General features: G+C 45.4%; 1 pseudogene; it reads right to left on the bottom strand.

Annotated features, from left to right (window-relative positions):
- Window positions 1-248: 248 nt before the first annotated feature.
- On the bottom strand, window positions 249-1,919 carry LOC149138518 (peroxidase 4-like; annotated as a pseudogene).
- Between the last annotated feature and the right edge of the window lie 10,374 nt (window positions 1,920-12,293).

The following is a 12,293-nucleotide window of genomic DNA, read 5'->3' as shown; positions in this document are numbered from 1 at the left end:
ATAGACATCTTAAACAACAAAATAAATTTTAATATTAAATTATTATTAAAATTCTTCCAATTAAAAGAAACACCCTATATCTTCTCTCCTGTGTAACACTAATAAAGTACGAAGTTGTATAATTGCAACCTATGCCTAATCGAAAACATCTTGAAAAAAACCTATGCCTAATCGAATACTTCTATTACAAATTACTTGTAAGTACTTGAAACTCATCCTACTAAACAGACACTTCACCAGTTGGTTGGTTAGTTAGGCTTCTTGCAATTCCTTCGGATCTCTTAGCTTGTGTCCGTAAGAAGTTTGATGTTTCCCATCTTAACAATGACGGCAGCAAAGTGCGAGAAGAAGGTGGTCTGGTTGGAGCTGTAGGTGGTCACCTGTGAATCAGTGGAGCCTGCATTCAAGAGTTGTTGATCAGAGTGGAGAAGTCCTTTCTTGCCTTTCAGATTGATGTAGTAGTTGTTGTCAAAGACAGTGGGAGTCACATAATCCAAGGGCGACAGGTTGTTGTCTCCAGACCCGGTTGTTCTTGGACACGTCGAACGCAACAAAGTGGAGTACGTACTGTCTAATATGTGTCGTTGTAAATACGACCTCTAAAACTTACGCACCGCGCATGCCTTATAGTATGACCACCTGTAGAATGAATATATTTTCATATCAACTCAAAACCAGCCATCAATATATACACTGATCTACAGTCATTAATTCTTCATGTTTTTTAATGATTAATTGTATCTTTGTTTTTTGAAGAGATATATCTTCATCTAAATATCATAAATGAAAAATAATATACCTACTCCTTATCATAAATGAAAAATAGAAACAATATTATGATTACCAGATAGTGTGACCATTTCGTTTTTGGAGAGGCCCTGTGATTGGAATCATGAAAATAGGTTGGTCGGACTGGAAGTGGGAGGCGGAATGTTAGTGTTTTCACCGCTAAAGTTCGCTGTTGTCGAGTCTCGCCGACCCAACCTCACAGCCCACCAAGGTCCACCCAGCTGTCACGTAAATTTTTAACAGACATACTAAATATTAAATGAAGTGACCAGATTATTGTAGATTTTAGGTACTATTCATACAGAAATAATAACATGGTGGAGCAAGGTTAATCAGGGTTATTGTTGGAAGAATCACCGCACCTCTATAGAATCCGTAATTTCCACCCTGGGGATCCTAGTTACTGGTTTATAATGTTTACCAACACCTGCAGGTTTTGGTGTAACGGCAAACCTCCACATGGTATCAGAGCTTGGACCCAGGTTCGATTCCCCAAGTTGCGCTTGAGGGGGGGTGTTGGAAGAATCACCGCACCTCTATAGAATCCGTAATTTCCACCCTAGGGATCCTAGTTACTCGTTTATAATGTTTACCAACACCTGTGGGTTTTGGTGTAACGGCAAACCTCCACAGTTACTTCAACAACAGAATCACGAGCAGCAATGGCTATAATATCTGCGCATGACACGACACCGCTGCATGCATTTTCGAGTTGGTTCTTTATGGATTCGATCACCTCGAAGCCCCTTGTCGAATTGTTATTGGGAATGGCGTACTTCTCGCTAGTGAAGGTCCTGGAATTGTCCAACAGGACGGACCCATCGCAGCCCTGGAACAAGAAATGAAAGAGTATTCATGAGCTACCTCTAAATCAAAATATTTGAGTGAATTACCATGGTCAAGCTAGTTCAATCAATAATAATAATATGAATTGTTGCACTTACATTAACGAAGCAGTCGTGGAATTGAAGGTGGAGAAGCGACGCCCCCATGCGTTTCTCTTTGGCAACCGCCTGCTTCAACGCAGCTAGCACTATTGACAGCGCCATCGGACAAGACTTGGCATAAAAGGTGGGGCTTAGTTTCAGGCCAGCAGTGGCATCAGTGATCGAAGACATAATAAACACCATTAAAGCAGTACGCGCGAAACTCTTCATCAAAGTAGCAATTTTTGCTTATGGAATAAGCTCTCCAATGGCAACCTATTTGTGAATTCGCAGCCTTGCAGGGATGTTATGGGAGATATGTGAACTCCAATTTATAAGGGCAGATATTGGACTATGAGGGGAAAATTCGTGAGTAGGGGAAAATAAAAACTCAGTCTAATATAAAAGGACTTTGGGTTACTTGACTTTATTTTGTGTACCGCATTGGTAGAGAGGCAACCAATATTTAGGGTGTTATTGGTCTATTAATGTGTATCGTTATTGCTAGATAGTTTATTAGTTTAAATTCAAGGATGGACATATACAACCACACACATATATGGATTAATAATGATCATAAATGCTTACTGTTGGATAATATACTTACTTATATTTAATGATGTATGTATACAACCACAATAATTAATCGATCATAGTTGCCTTGGTAGAGAGATACATGTAGCTCGTAAAGAAGCGTAGGACAATGGCAGTGTTGTACGAAGTTTCTTTAAGAGGGTACCTGTCACGCCCCCACACCTGCGGTAGTCTTCCAACCACTTGTAGCAAGGTGCGGCACCATCGAACGCTTTTTTTTTCACCAATACTAACATTCGTGGACTATGCCTATTTTCACATTAACATACTTAGCTTGTGTTTCACAACCAAGTAAAATGCAATTATCCTTTATACTTAATGAAGCCCATACTCATTCATTATCATCATGCAATTATATGAAGAACAACAACAATTGCAACAAGTATAAAGGGGAGGGGCAACTCCCCGTAATGTGAGTCTGCCCGACAATATATTAAGAATATCAGTTTTACAATGTACAAGTGTGCCTTGCCAAACCAAGTCTACAATTAGCCAAATATTACAACCGAGAGGCAACCCTGCCTTTTACAATACATGTGCACCCTTGCACAAAGAGAAGTGCTCACCCGAGCCACTTAATTCCTCTCCACCCAGTCCTGCACAAATCTGCACATATACCAACTCCTGGGCACGCTTGCCCACACCTCAACCGGCACAAGAATAACTCCAAAACCGCACCTAGATAGTGCGCATGAGCTATGCGCAGCTCCTATCTCCCTTGCCCAGTTTTACCCCTTCTCCTATGCGTAGAGATGATGAGTTGTTGAGTTGATGAATGAGCTCTCAAAGCTCTCACATATATATGCTTCTTAACTTTACTTGTGTGGGTTTACAAGGGGTGTGCAGCCCCTTGGCCGACCCCCAAAACCACCATACATGCGCCCAAAGCCTTATTTACAAGTCGGCTTCAAGTCTTCTTAACATTGCATATATATGTATATGCTCCAACACTTAGTCGCATAAGTGTTTTGCATATCGTTGCATCTTTTGTCACATTTCTTCTGCAGCTCGTCGCACGCCCGTGTCGCCGCGCCCGATCGTCGTGCAGCCCTCGCCCGCCCATCGTGCAGTCCACGCCCACTTCGTGTGTCCGCGCCCACCCATGCGCCCACGCGCCCGTCGACCGCCCGTGCACCCGCGCGCCGGTTCACTCGCCCGGCGCCCAACTGCGCCCGCGCTTGGGTAGAAATCGAGGACCTTACATCCTCCTCCACCTGAAATCGTTGTCGTCCTCGACACCATACCATCTTGGTAGCCATCCACCAAGATCATCATCATCCACGATGTCGACTCCTCTACACAAAGCAAACATCCTTGCAACATATGTAGAGTCTCATATCCATCATGTCTCAACTTAGTGACCAACTGCCACCAAGCTCACCATACCAAGGTATGCACCTCAATGGTATGCTCTCCATCAGATGTCATCTCGATCCATGATTACTGACCTCCTGCCTTCATCATGTGTCCTCATGTGAACTGCTCCCATGATACTCCAACATAATGCTAACACATTTCTGCACACTTCGCGACCCCATGTCTGAACTAGTCAGATGGCGAGTCCAACTGCCACGCTCAAACCATGAGAGCGAACATCCTTATGCCACCATCAGTCGTTTCTCAAAACATCCTGCCACATTCTCGACTCATCAAGAATCTATCTACATAATCCATGCTCAGGTCCATGGAACTCCATCCACCTCATCTGCAACATGTTGTCCATGATGTTTGGTGTCAATGTGCTATATGAAGTTAGCCACATCTATCCCAACATCATCATGTGTGTGTCTCCTTCATGTGAAGAGACCATCTCATAAATACGACTCTCAATGTACCACATCTAGGTCCATGAAGCAATCCTTCATCATATCTACAATGTGCCATCCCTCAAGTCATCCATAGAAACAAGCATGCACTTGTCTCATCTATCTATGTATCAAAAGTAGTTGAGTCTCGGCTCAACCCATGCCCAAATCAAGGCATCATCATCATCATTGTAACTCCATCACTCCAAAGTGTCTCATATCGATCCTCCACATCAAGTCACTCTTCCAAGCCATGCCCATACATGTAATTTGAAAGTATGCATCCCATACTACATCAAAGACTCCTGACCTCAACTCCTCAATAGATCAAATCCTCTAAGTCCACCATATATGAAGTCCCTAAAAGTCACAACAATCTCATGTCATCATGATTTCCATAATCTCCTCACAAATCCATCCAAGTCCATGGCATTGTTGTACAAGAGTGCACAACCTCTCCATCAACTCATAAGCAGTAAGTCTCCATGTCACACCAGCAAATCCATCTGCACAACATCTCTGCCTTGGCACTCCTCATTGGATGTCCATGACACCTCTATAAGTGCTCCCACATAATTTCCCTGCATAAGACTGCCATGCTCCATGCCTCCAACCTGATGTCCATGACTATGTTGCCCATGTAGTCCAACCAAGTAGACTCATCACAACCATCAGTCATCCTCATCCAAGCTGCTATCTTCGGTCTAGTGAACTCGGTCACCCAACCATATCATCATCATCATATCATGAGTCCCTTCCCTCATAGCTCCTCCACCAAAGGTACCACCAAGACTATCTCTTGGTCTCGGCCATGAGAAGTCCACCCAAGAGTGTGCCCTCCATTCTGTCCATGAGTCATGCCGGGCACTTAGCCAAATCCCCATATGGCTAAAGCATGACCCACTCTTCCACAACGATCATCATGTTCCTCCCTTGTCAAGGGCCTTTGGACCTTCTACCATAAGGTCACAAGCAGCCCCAACAAGTCCTGCAACAATCGACAATCCTTGCTTCTCCATACAAGGTTCCATCATAGTCATCCATGGTAAGGTCCTCCCTACCATAGGCAAACTAGCTTTGCCTCTATCTGCATACGGTCCATCCACCAAATTCCCAAATGAAACACAAGTATCAATACTTACTTCATCATTATGAGGCTCTTCCTCATTCATCCATGTCCAAAAATTGCATGATCCTGGTCCAACTTGATCATCCTCAAGTCCATCCTCCATCATGGTCATGTCTACAACATCTTCAACTATCACGACTTCCTCTTCCTTGTTAGCACAATCTGCAACTTCATCTTGCTCCATTGTCCAACCAAATTGAAGAAGCTCTTCTTCAATATTCCTTTCCAAGACTGCAAGCTTCTCTCGAATCTCGGGATTCTCTTCTTTCAACCGCTTCAACCTACATAAGGTAAGAAAGAGCTTCCCTTCACCTTCTCCCAAACTTGCCATGCCTTGTCGTTCAGCTTGGTCCAAGCACTAAGCTTCACCTCTACTAAACCTGCTTCCACTGTCACGAGAAACCTTGCTCAAACCGAGTCTTGAAACTACCTTCAAATGCTTCAACACCTGAATCTTGTTCAAGCCTCTATATCTGTCATCAACTTCAAACCTTCACGAGCAAACCTTGCTCTGCTACCAACTGTCACGCGTCTACACCTGCGGTAGTCTTCCAACCGCTTTTAGCAAGGTGCAGCACCACCGAACACTTTCTTTTCACCAATACTAACATTCGTGGACTACGCCTACTTTCACATTAACATACTTAGCTTATGTTTCGCAACCAAGTAAAATGCAATTATCCTTTATACTTAATGAAGCCCATACTCATTCATTATCATCATGCAATTATACCAAGAACAACAACAATTGCAACAAGTATAAAGGGGAGGGGCATCTCCCCGTAATGTGAGTCTACCCAAAAATATATTAAGAATATCAGTTTTACAATGTACAAGTGTGCCTTGCCAAACCAAGTCTACACTTAGCCAAATATTACAACCGAGAGGCAACCCTGCCTTTTACAACACATGTTCACCCTTGCACAAAGAGAAGTGCTCACCCTAGCCACTTAATTCCTCTCCACCAAGTCTTGCACAAATCTGCACATATACCAACTCCCGGGCACGCTTGCCCACACCTCAACTGGCACAAGAATAACTCCAAAACTGCACCTAGAGAGTGCGCATGAGCTATGCGCAGCTCCTATCTCCCTTGCGTAGTTTTACCCCTTCTCCTATGCGTAGAGATGATGAGTTGTTGAGTTGATGAATGAGCTCTCAAAGTTCTCACATATATATGCTTCTTAACTTTGCTTGTGTGGGTTTACAAGGGGTGTGCAGCCCCTTGGCCGACCCCAAAACCACCATACATGCGCCCAAAGCCTTATTTACAAGTCGGCTTCAAGTCTTCTTAACATCGCATATATATGTATATGCTCCAACACTTAGTCACATAAGTGTTTTGCATATCGTCGCATCTTCTGTCACATTTCTTCCGCAGCTCATCGTACACCTGTGTCGCCACGCCCACCCGTCGTGCAGCCCATGCCCACCCGTCGTGCAGCCCACGCCCACTTTGTGTGCCCGCGCCCGCCCGTGCACCCGCGCGCCCACTCGCGCCCCCGTCGAATGCCCGTGCACCCGTGCGCCCGTCGACTCGCTCGACGCCCAACCGCTCCCGTGCTCGGGTAGAACTCGAGGACCTTACATCCTCCTCCACCTAAAATCGTTGTCGTCCTCGACAATATACCATCTTGGTAGCCATCCACCAAGATCATCATCATCCACGATGTCGACTCCTCTACACAAAGCAAACATCCTTGCAACATATGTAGAGACTCATCTCCATCATGTCTCGACTTAGTGACCAACTGCCACCAAGCTCACCATACCAAGGTATGCACCTCAACGGTATGATCTCCATCAGATGTCATCTCGATCCATGATTACTGACCTCCTGCCTTCATCATGTGTCCTCATGTGAACTGTTGCCATGATACTCCAACATAATGCTAACACATCTCTGCACACTTCGCGACCCCATGTTTGAACTAGTCGGATGGCCAGTCCAACTGCCACGCTCAAACCATGAGAGTGAACATCCTTATGCCACCATCAGTCATTTCTCAAAACATCCTTCCACATTCTCGACTCATCAAGAATCTATCTCCATAATCCATGCTCAGGTCCATGGAACTCCATCCACCTCATCTGCAACATGTTGTCCATGATGTTTGGTGTCAATGTGCTATATGAAATCAGCCACATCTATCCCAACATCATCATGTGTGTGTCTCCTTCATATGAAGAGACCATCTCATCAAACCGACTCTCGATGTACCACATCTAGGTCCATGAAGCAATCCTTCATCATATCTACAATGTGCCATCCCTCAAGTCATCCATAGAAACAAGTATGCACTAGTCTCATCTATCCATGTGTCAAAAGTAGTTGAGTCTCGGCTCAACCCATGCCCAAATCAAGGCATCATCATCATCATTGTAACTCCATCACTCCAAAGTGTCTCATATCGATCCTTCACATCAAGTCACTCTTCCAAGCCATTCCCATACATGTACTTTGAAAGTATGCATCCCATACTGCATCAAAGTCTCCTGACCTCAGCTCCTCAATGCATCAAATCCTCTAAGTCCACCATATATGAAGTCCCTAAAAGTCACAACAATCTCATGTCATCATGAGCTCCATAATCTGCTCACAAATCCATCCAAGTCCATGGCCTTGTTGTACAAGAGTGCACAACCTCTCCATCAACTCATAAGTAGTAAGTCTCCATGTCACACCAGCAAATCCATCTGCACAACATCCCTGCCTTGGCACTCCTCATTGGATGTCCATGACACCTCTATAAGTTCTCCCACATAATGTCCCTGCATAAGACTGCCATGCTCCATGCCTCCAACCTGATGTCCATGACTATATTGCCCATGTAGTCCAACCAGGTAGACTCATCACAACCATCGGTCATCCTCATCCAAGCTGCTATCTTCGGTCTAGTGAACTCGGTCACCCAACCATATCATCATCATCATATCATGAGTCCCTTCCCTCATAGCTCTTCCACCAAAGGTACCACCAAGACTATCTCTTGGTCTCGGCCATGAGAAGTCCACCCAAGAGTGTGCCCTCCAATTTGTCCATGAGTCATGCCGGGCACTTAGCCAAATCCCCATATGGCTAAAGCATGGCCCACTCTTCCGCAACGATCATCATGTTCCTCCCTTGTCAAGGGCCTTTGGACCTTCTACCATAAGGTCACAAGCAACCCCAACAAGTCCTGCAACAATCGACAATCCTTGCTTCTCCATACAAGGTTCCATCATAGTCATCCATGGTAAGATCCTCGCTAGCATAGGAAAAATGGCTTTGCCTCTACCTGCATACGGTCCATCCACCAAATGCCCAAATGAAACACAAGTATCAATACTTACTTCATCATCATGAGGCTCTTCCTCATTCATCCATGTCCACAAACTGCATGATCCTGGTCCAGCTTGATCATCCTCAAGTTCATCCTCCATCATGGTCATGTCTGCAACATCTTCAACTATCACGGCGTCCTCTTCCTTGTTAGCACAATCTACAACTTCATCTTGCTCCATTGTCCAACCAAATTGAAGAAGCTCTTCTTCAATATTCCTTTCCAAGACTGCAAGCTTCTCTCAAATCTGGGGATTCTCTTCTTTCAACCGCTTCAACCTGCATAAGGTAAGCAAGAGCTTCCCTTCACCTTCTCCCAAACTTGCCATGCCTTGTCGTTCAGCTTGGTCCAAGCACTAAGCTTCACCTCTACTAAACCTGCTTCCAATGTCACGAGCAACCCTGCTCAAACCGAGTCTTGAAACTACCTTCAAATGCTTCAACACCTGAACCTTGTTCAAGCCTCTATTTCTGTCATCAACTTCAAACCTTCACGAGCAAACCTTGCTCTGATACCAACTGTCACGCCCCTACACCTGCGGTAGTCTTCCAACCACTTGTAGCAAGGTGCGGCACCACCGAACGCTCTCTTTTCACCAATACTAACATTCGTGGACTACGCCTACTTTCACATTAACATACTTAGCTTGTGTTTCGCAACCAAGTAAAATGCAATTATCCATTATACTTAATGAAGCCCATACTCATTCATTATCATCATGCAATTATACCAAGAACAACAACAATTGCAACAAGTATAAAGGGGAGGGGCAACTCCCCGTAATGTGAGTCTGCCCAACGATATATTAAGAATATCAATTTTACAATGTACAAGTGTGCCTTGCCAAACCAAGTCTACACTTAGCCAAATATTACAACCGAGAGGCAACCCTACCTTTTACAATACATGTGCACCCTTGCACAAAGATAAGTTCTCACCCGAGCCGCTTAATTCCTCTTCACCATGTCCTACACAAATCTGCACATATACCAACTCCCGGGCATGCCTGCCCACACCTAAACCAGCACAAGAATAACTCCAAAACCGCACCTAGATAGTGCGCATGAGCTATGCGCAGCTCCTATCTCCCTTGCGTAGTTTTACTCCTTCTCCTATGCATAGAGATGATGAGTTGTTGAGTTGATGAATGAGCTCTCAAGGCTCTCACATATATATGCTTCTTAACTTTACTTGTGTGGGTTTACAAGGGGTGTGCAACCCCTTGGCCGACCCCCAAAACCACCATACATGCACCCAAAGCCTTATTTACAAGTCGGCTTCAAGTCTTCTTAACATCGCATATATATGTATACGCTCCAACACTTAGTCGCATAAGTGTTTTGCATATCTTTGCATCTTTTGTCACATTTCTTCCCCAGCTCGTCGCATGCCCGTGTCGCCGCACCCGCCCGTGCGCCCGCGCGCCCGCCCGCGCGCCCATCGACCGCCCGTGCACCCGCGCGCTCGTCGACTCGCCCGGCGCCCAACCGCGCCTGCGCTCGGGTAGAACTCGAGGACCTTACAGTACCTCTAATGCCCACAAGTCATAGGTGCGTTCGGGCGAGTCCGGCGCGCCCACCAGGTGTGTTTAACCATGTTTTGGTGAATGTTGGCGACAAGCACATGACAGGCAGGCGTCGAGCTGGGTGAATGGAACGACGAGTTGGGTGTGTGCCTGAACGAGGCGATTTGCTAGCTGGGTGAGCGGGTGAGTGACATGTGAAAAGTCATTTGGTAAAATAACTAAGTGTTGAATGTCGTGTACTTATATTGGTGGGCGGTCCTGTGTGTGGGTGCCCCACACCAGGCTGACGAGTTAAATTACGGTGAAACACCAAAAGTCAGTTCGGCTTGGCCATGGGCCGAAGCCCCCACTTTGGCAAAGCCATCATATAAACCAAGCAAGTCATTGGTGGCAAAGGGCATGAACGAATCATCTCACAAGTCTACGAAAAGGAGCTCTATGTTACAGGTCGAGCTGCCTTAGCGGCCGGCTGAGATGAGCCCGCATGACGGGCGGCAGGATTAAACACAGAACGCAGAAGAGTCGGGTGGCAGAGTTAAATGGGGCACGGGCAGACTTGGGGGACGAACCGTTGGTCACACCGCCGGGTGAACAACCAACCGCAACGAGCTTAACGGCGATAACTCGGGTCTGGGAACCCTCGGGCACGGCGACCTAGTGTATCGGTGCCCGCCGGTCGACACGACGAGCTGCTGGTGTTGGCGAGTTGTTCGGATAGAGAAATGAAGTGTGGTGGGGTGGCATGAGCTGTGGCCAAGTGTGCCCATGCCGAACGACAACGACAGACACGACACAACGTTCAGTGAAACGTGAGTTGGTTCTCGGGCAAGGCTGAACGATGCAGTAGCCAAGTTGGTGGACCAGCCGAGCTGCACGACAGTGATTTTTTTAAAGTGTAAAAACATCGGTTGAGTTCTTCTCCTGGTCATTTGTAAAGAAACATAATTTTATTATAATTCTTACTTGCATACTATGGGACTATGTCTCTTGTTGGTTGGATGTTGTATTAATGTATTTCACACATTAATGTTTTAACATGATAAATAAGATAAATGTTAGGCGTAGTTCGAGATACAGTTTAACAATGGAAAAAGTAAAGTGTTTCGCCGATGTCACACATTGGACAATTCATGAAAAAAGATTTTGGAGCATAATAGATGGTATCGGAGAAAATTGCAGAGACCAGGTAGGTATGCAGTCTAAAGTTTTGAACAGGAAATCTTGGATTCATAGTTTGGGTTTCTTGGACTTGGTGGTTCATGGCAAAACCATCTAAGAATTGGTGGACATGGGGGCCACACATAACTTGGCTAGCAAGAGAAGTTGGGCTGCAGATTTTTCCATCAGATGTGGAGGTCAAGGCAGTGAACTCAAGGGCTAAAGTAGCAGGTTTGACACATGAAGTGTCGGTGCAAATAAAAGACTGGCAGGGTCGGTTGGACTTCACGGTGATGGAGATGAATGATTTTGACATGATATTGGGGCAGGATTTCTTGAAAGGCAATAAAACAGTTATTGTTCCCTTCTACGATGAGGTTATGTTGATTGGAGGATCACAAACTTGGACTTTGCCTACTCATAAGCAAAAGAAGGAAGTCAAGGTTCAACATGTTTCTGCACTAAGTTTGGAGAAGGATATGTGAGAGTCAGATGTAGAGACATATGCGACAGTTATCAGAGAGGTTGATAGCGATGATCGGGTGGGGACGCCTGTTCCAGCTGAGATTTCCAAGGTGTTGGCCAAGTATCTAGATTTGATGCCCGATGGGCTACCAAAGAAGCTTCCACCAAGGAGTGCGGTGGACAATAGCATTGAGCTAGAGCCAGGGAGACAACCTCTGACTAAAGCTCCTTATCGGTTGCCAGGACCTGAGTTGGAGGAGTTGAAACAAGAATTAAAGGAGTTAACTGATGCAGGTTTCATAAGGCCTTCAAGGTCCCCCTATGGAGCTCCAGTATTGTTCCAATGGCAGAAAGATATGAATGAGCTATGGATGTGTTGTGATTATCGTGCTCTCAACAAGAAAATGATAAAGAACAGGTATCCTTTGCCATTAGCTGCAAATTGCTTCGATAAGCTTGCAAAAGCCCGAGTGTTTTCCAAGCTTGATTTGAGGCATGGGTACTATCAGGTGTGGATGGCAAAAGGAGATGAGAGGAAGACCGCTCATTTGACAAGGTATGGAAGCTTTGAATTCCTTG

This window comes from Pinus tabuliformis, chromosome X, assembly GCF_031772625.1.
Source record: "Pinus tabuliformis cultivar Carrire ecotype Pingquan chromosome X, CPIR1, whole genome shotgun sequence".
NCBI classification, from domain to species: domain Eukaryota; kingdom Viridiplantae; phylum Streptophyta; class Pinopsida; order Pinales; family Pinaceae; genus Pinus; species Pinus tabuliformis.
The sequence above is the reverse complement of the archived record's forward strand: the minus strand, read 5'-3'. Positions and strand labels throughout refer to the sequence as shown.